This window comes from Acomys minous (assembly GCF_964271855.1).
Source record: "Acomys minous genome assembly, chromosome: 18".
Taxonomy (NCBI): Eukaryota; Metazoa; Chordata; class Mammalia; order Rodentia; family Muridae; genus Acomys; species Acomys minous.
In genome coordinates this window covers 45,144,741-45,152,053 of record NC_140501.1, presented here as the reverse complement: position 1 = coordinate 45,152,053, position 7,313 = coordinate 45,144,741, and positions in this window count along the sequence as shown.

The window sequence follows — 7,313 nt, the reverse complement described above, 5'->3', positions numbered from 1 at the left end:
CTCCCTCCGTAAGTCATGTCTTTTTAGAAACACACACACACACACACACACACACACACACACACACACACACACACACATACACACACACACACATCTATGTATCTACAACCTACTGAGCCAGTTTAGCTTTGCTCATATGTGTCCAGGGCTGACAACTTGGGATTGAACAACATGTGTGGGAGTTTATCCCTGAAGAAAACTGATTCTCCCTCTCAGCAGCCACTGACCACCCGTAGCTCTACCTCGAGGGTGCGACCATGCCTCTCTTGTCCATTTTGGCTTATCTGTGCTGTTTTAGGCTGATCTTGTTGACAGGTACATTTTCCCCCCATCACCTAAAACTTGTTAAAACGTTAGATACATGAAGACAGAAACCAGTAATGTGTGAGTTGGGTGGGGCCCTGCAGACCCCATTGCTCATGCTCCTGAAGCTATGGCATTCATGTCTCTCAATACCCTTCCTGTGGCTTTGCTTACCTGTGCTTACAGATTCTGCCAGATCCTGATTTCAATAAGTATTCAGTTTGCTTTTCTGTATACGAAGTTTCAAAATATGTCCTCACCAGCAGTAAAGCTGCTATAGACAAGGAGAGGCTTGCCATCACCAGGAAAGAAATTGACAGAGCCCTATGTGCTTTGGTGCCAGGGGAGGAGAAATCTGTACTGAGTTCATCAAATAGCACAACGTTATTTATTTCTGCTTCTGGAGGAACAAATGGAAGCCCATGCCTCTCTCCTTTTCAGCACTCAGTATGATTTGATCACTGTTTTCTACCTGTAAATTTTCCCCAATGGTAAGAGAATTGCAGTCACCCGTACATCTATTAACCTTGTTTTCTTTCCCATCTCCTGAGTTAATAATAAATTCAACTGTTCTGTTCTTTCAATTAGCAATAATCGCGCCTCAGATAAACCCCATTGGCTACAATACTGCCACTGCGCAAAGCTTACTGTTCCATTCTTGATGGATTTTTTCTTTATGCTTCTATAGTTATCAGATGATTCCATGATATATTGCAATGCCTTTGTCAATTCTAGGTGCTAAATATTTGTCCCAGTCCATTTGGATTCCTGAGAAAGCACATGCTAAAATTAAATACAGCTTGTCTAAATGAAGTCCAGTATGTCCCTAGAATAAGTCATCAGTCTCACCTATAAGAGGTATTAAATCCCATGAGAATATTATATTGAACAGAGGTTTCTAGAAGAGCAGAGCCAACAACTGTATATGTTCGCATGTGTACTTTAAAAAGAATTTTTTTTTCCGAGACAGGGTCTCTCTATGTGACCCTGGCTTTGTACACCAGGCTGGCCCCAAAACTCACAGAGATATGCCTGCCTCTGCCTCCTGAGTACTGGGATTAAATACATGAACAATATATTAGATTTGCTGCACACTGGATGCAGGGTGGAGAAACAGTAGCTGTGTGCACACTGGAGAGAAACACAGTAGCACTCAACCCCAACCTTAGCAGTCCCAATCCTGCACTGAAAGCCTGCTTTGCAAAGCCACTGGTACTGAGCCTGCATGCTTGTGGGTATTCATATTTGCATCGATGAACACGTACGTACATAAGTATGTTTGTAGGTGTCACATTGCATTTAATTAGAGTAGCATACATAACAATGGGTGGGGGAGATTTACTGGAGCAAGGACAGTTACCAGTGACTACGCTACTGAGGAATACGACTCACCTCCCTCAGCCACCATTAGCATCCGATAGCACCTGGCTCAGGGGTGGGGTGCAGCTTAGACACTCATTTCCCATCCTTGACAGGATGTTGATGGGTCTAGTTTTACGCATGTCCTGTACATGTGGCCACTTCTGCTGTGAGTTCATTGGTTCAGAAGATAGCATTTCACATCACTCCTCCCCATCCTCCAGCTCTTACACTTTTCCCCACACTCCTTCCAAAATGCTCCCTGAGCCTCGCAGGATGGGATGCTATTTCTAGCCGAGCACTCCACCACCGCTTATTCTCAGCACTTGATTACTTATGAGTCTCTGAATTAACCACTGACCAACACAAACACAAGATTCACTGACCAGGGCTAAGTGAGATACCAATCTATAGATATAAACATGAATATTTAGAAGGCAGCTTGACACCATGTCCACTTAGCAACTAGTAGTATATTTCTCCATAGGAGAATTAGTTCTGGTGGGTGACTCTGTTATATATATTCATGAATATATATTCCTTATATATGTATGGAATATATATCTACATACTGATGTACATATCCATATATATGGATATATAGATATATAATATATATGCATATGTGTGTATATGTATATATGGCTGTTTGCACACTGGAGAGAAAAACAGTAGTATTTAACTCGAAAATTCTGGATACCTCATCAGTACCAATCCAGAACACACAGAGAGAGAGAGGGGGGGGGTGAGAGAGAGAGAGGGGGGGGTGGTGAGAGAGAGAGAGAGAGAGAGAGAGAGAGAGAGAGAGACAGAGACAGAGACAGAGACAGAGACAGAGAGACAGAGAGAGATGGGGATTTATTGGAATGACTTACAGGCTGCAGCCCAGCTAATCTAACAATGCCCGGCTGTAAACAGAAAGCCCAAAAATCCAGTAGTTGCTCAGTTCACAGGCTGGCTATCTCAGCTGATCATCAGGATATGGTATAATCCTGAAAAAGCACACTCCAGTGCCAGTGAAGGAATGGATGGGCTAGCAAAGTGAGGGCAAGTAGGCAAAGAACAAAAGTTTCCTTTTTCCATGTCTTTATATAGACTTCCAGAAAAATCTGGCCCACATTAAAGATGTGTCTTCCCACCTCAAGACCTGAACTAAAGAATTAAAAGTATATTTCTTTGTTAAAGTTATTTTTATAAAACTGTGTTTCTCAGTTTCTCTCTTAACCTGGCTATCACACAAATAATTGATACACTATTCTATTATTTTAACCAGCTTCACAGTGCAAGAACTGAGCAGTTATTACTCTCATCTTAACCCTCTAAGCTAATTTGGCTTCCTTGCTTACATCCCAGAGATACTTACACTTTGTAGCTTTCTTTGCTCCAGCTCCCCTTCTGATGTCTTCTGGACCTCTCTGCCCATGGCTCAATCCTGTGGCTGAATCCCTTCCACTTCCTCTTCTAACTCCTCCTCCCCTGACTAGCAGGAAGTCCAACCCTATTCTCTCCCCTGCTCAACGATTGGCTGTAAATTCCTTTATTGCCTTTTCTGTGGCCTACTCAGCCTGCTTTCTTATAGAACCCAGGACCACCAGGCAGGGATGGCACCACCCACAATGGGCCACCATCAATCACTAATTAAGAAAATACCTTCTAGGCAGATCTTGTGGAGGCATTTTCTCAGTTAAGATGCCCTTCTTTCAGATAACTCGTTTGTGTGTCAAGGTGACACAAGACTAGCCAGCACACCAGGGGCAGCCATATGTAAGCTAGGCTCTGTTTGATTCATTTCTTCTGTCACCTACTCACAACATGATTTTCAAATGTCATTACTATATTACTGGCTCCTATGTTGTATAGTTGGGGGTTGGAGGTGGTAGACTGGGAAAGGGCAGTATTTAACTGGTTTTTGAGAAGATATTGGCTATGGCGTGTTCATCTGAGCTCAGCTGGGCTGGAAGCAACAGTCATTGGCGTAAACTCAGTAGCTTCACCTGCATCTTCCCCAACAAATTAGCACTCAGTTTGGAACCAGATGGCTTGGGTTTGTATTCAGCTCAGCTCCACAAATTGAAGAGATTCTTTTTATTTTTACTCTTTAAAAATTGTAGAGGGCACAGAGGCCTTTGTGCGAGCTCACTAGCAGCCGTGCATCAGCAGAACATGCCATGCACAGGCAAACACTGGACACCCTCTCTAGCCTGGTGACCTTTGCCTGGCCTGTGTAGCCGGAAACCTTCTGGCCCTGGATCCTCCTCAAGGCCCATTATCATAAACTTGTTTTTCTGTCAATCTATAGAGCTGCTCTTTATGGCAGGCATCTCATGTGCTTCACAAAGAGTTTTTATATAAGCTGCGCCTGGTCTGTACTTGGCTTACTTTAGTCCTCAAAGAGAGATTTGTGTATGCTTTGATGTGCTCGCTGAGATCAAATCAGGCGTTTCTGCAGATTGTGCTGAGCTTAAATAAGACTAAAATTAAAAAAAAAAAAACCACTTGGGGTCAAACTACTAAAGTTTGTAGCAACACTGGCTACATGTTGAGCTGAATTGCCATCGCTCTAATTCCTGAGAGGGTCACAGAGAAGCCCCCCCCCCTTTCTGGGGGTGGGAGGGGGCGTGGCTGAAGGAAGATGACAGTGAGAATCAATTGTTTTCTCAAAAGAGGCAGAAATAAGGTATATACTGTTTCTTGGCGGGGGGAGGGGGGAGAGGGGGGAAAGAAACACGTTTTATGTAGATTCCTGCTAAGAAAAACTCCAATAGAAGGCCTTGCTAGCTTCCCAGAATTGATGCTTTATATTGACGCTGCCTTAATGCCTACTATATAAGGCGCTGCGCATCCATCTCTGTTTCAGATCTATCTAGCCAACAGACAGCTCATTGTGCACGGTTGTGTGGAGAGCGAGAGCTGCCTCTCACATGAACTCTGGGGTCACCTATTTGACCACTTTCCCTTGGTGGGGAGGCCTGGTGGCACTCAGAGGAAGGGGAAGCAGGCTATCCAGAGGACACCTGATAGGCTGTGGCCTTACCGTGGGGGAGGAGATGCTCTTCTGTCTGAGGTCTAGGGGGAGGGGAATAGGGTGAAAGAGGGAGAGAGGGTGGGAACAGGAAGTTACAAGTGGCGGGTTGGGGGAGGAGAAGAGGGGTGAGGATAATAATCAGGATGTAATCTGAAGAAATTATAATAAATTCAAATTAAAAAATTAAAAAAAGGAACAATATGTGGCCTAAATGTTTTTAATAAGTGTGACAGTTTTTAAACATCACCCTTCTAGCTAGCCTCCCTTCTGTAGTCTAGGTAGCTTGTGGTTTCTAGGACCAACATGTCAAGGCTTTGTTAGGAAGATCATGCAGTTCCTGCCCCTTTCTCTTGGGACTTTTACACACTTGAGGCACCGTATAGACAGGTAGGTGCTCTGACCAGGAGGCAGCATTCACTGCCCGTGGGCGAAAAGTTTACTTTATGAGTGAAAGTGCCTATTAGTGACTCCATTTTCCCAGTTCTGATTCATCTTAGCTACTGGATCTCACAGCTAATCCACAGACACCATGGATCAGAGAGAATTTATCCCTCTTTGTGCTTATTCCATAGAATGAGCAAAAATAGGTGGTATTTCACATTACTGTGTGTGGTGGTTTGAATAGGTTTGGCCCCCACAGACTCATGTGTTTGAATGCTTGGCCCGTAGGGAGTGGCACTATTAGTGGGTGTGGCCTTGTTGGAGTAGGTGTGGCCTTGTTGGAGGAAGCCTGTCGCTGTGGGGGTTTCCTATGCTCTTGTGCTACCCAGTATGGAACGAAAGCCTTTTCCTGGTTTTCTGTGGAGCCTGCCTCCTCCCGGCTTCCTTGAAATCAAGATGTAGAGTTGGCACACACGTTTAATCCCAGCACTCTCGGAGGAGGCAGAGCCAGGCAGATGGATGTGAGTTCCTAGTCTACAAAGTGACTCCAGGACAGCCAAGGCTACACAGAGAAACCCTGTCACAAAAATAAATAAATAAATAAATAAATAAATAAATAAATAAATAAAATTAAAATTAAAAGATGTAAAATTCTTGGCTCCTCCAACAGTGTCTGCCTGGATGCTGCCATGCTTCCCACTGTGACATCAATGGACTGAAACCATAAGCCAGCCCCAGTCAAATGTTGTCCGTTACACAAGTTGCCCTGGTCATGATATCTCTTCACAGCAATGGGATCCTAACGTAGACACTATCTTTTGCAATAGTTCGTACGGGATTAGTTACCAGGTCAGTGTGGCGATTGTTAAGTGAAATGCACACAGCACATGCCTATTAAAAAGTTTTAAAGCAGAATCGTTCAGAATAATACATATGACCCCAGTGTATGAAAGTGAAGATGATAAACACGGCACTTACAAGCTTTACAGAAAGAAATATGGCAGTAGATTTGAAGAACAGTAAAAATGTCCAAAATAATTGGCCCAATAATTCCTTTTGTCGGACTGTATTTTAAATAAAAAATGTTGAAGTTCACACATAAATCCAAGAACATCTGCTTTAAAATGTCAACAGAAATAAATCACATCCAGAAAAAAAAAATCAATAAAAGAAAAAGAACACAAACTCCCAACACTTAGCAATAGCAATATGATCACCACAGAGGTGGGAACATTCTTTTTTTTTTTTTTTCAAATAATTTACTCAGATTAGATCCTGATTGTTATCCCCTCACTTGTATCTTCCCATTCCCCCTCTCTCCCTCTTTTACCCTATTCCCCTCCCTTAGGCCTGTGACAGAAGGGGGCCTCCTCCCCCACCATATGATCACAGCCTAGCAGGTCTCATCTGGATAGCCTGCTTCCCCTTCCTCTGTGTGCCACTAGGCCTCCCCACCAAGGGGAAGTGGTCAGATAGGGGGCACCAGAGTTCATGTCATAGGCAGTTCCTGCTCTCCTCACAACCAAGGAGAATGAGCTGTCCATTGGCTAGATCTGGATAGGGGGATCTAGGGTTACTGCATGCATTGTCCTTGGTTAGTACAGCAGTTTGTTTAATGGCACTAGTATGTAGTATGCATAAAGTAGATTAGCCCTTCAGAACTCAAACAATCACACTGTAAGGCACAAAAACTCTCACTACAACACACACACACACACACACACACACACACACACACACACACTGACCTATGTAGAGAATTAAATTAAATTCTCTCAGAGAGGAGGGAGAAATGGTTCTCAGAAGGACACATTGTTACACATAGACCCAGCTTCATCATTGACATGTATTTTATAATAAAGCATCTTGATGTCTAGTATTCCAGGCTCCTGATGCAGACTGAACATTTATGTTCCCCGAATTTATAATGAAAGCCTATATCCTTATTTGGATGGCATTGGCAGACAAACAATTATAGGGATACTTATGTCACAAGCACAAGATCCTCAGAAGTGTGACTAATGCCCCTAACAAAAGATGAAAGGGGGGAAAAAGATGAAAGGAGCAGAACTCTTGCTCTTTGCAGTGCACTTGTAACAAGGCGCTCCTCTGCAAAACAGAAGGAAAGCCCTCACCAAAGACTACTTGGTCTTGGATTTTCAGCCTTCAAAATCATAATGAATACATTTCTGTTATGCTCCAGCCCAGTTTACAAAGTTTTTTGCAAAACTAAGACAATTTC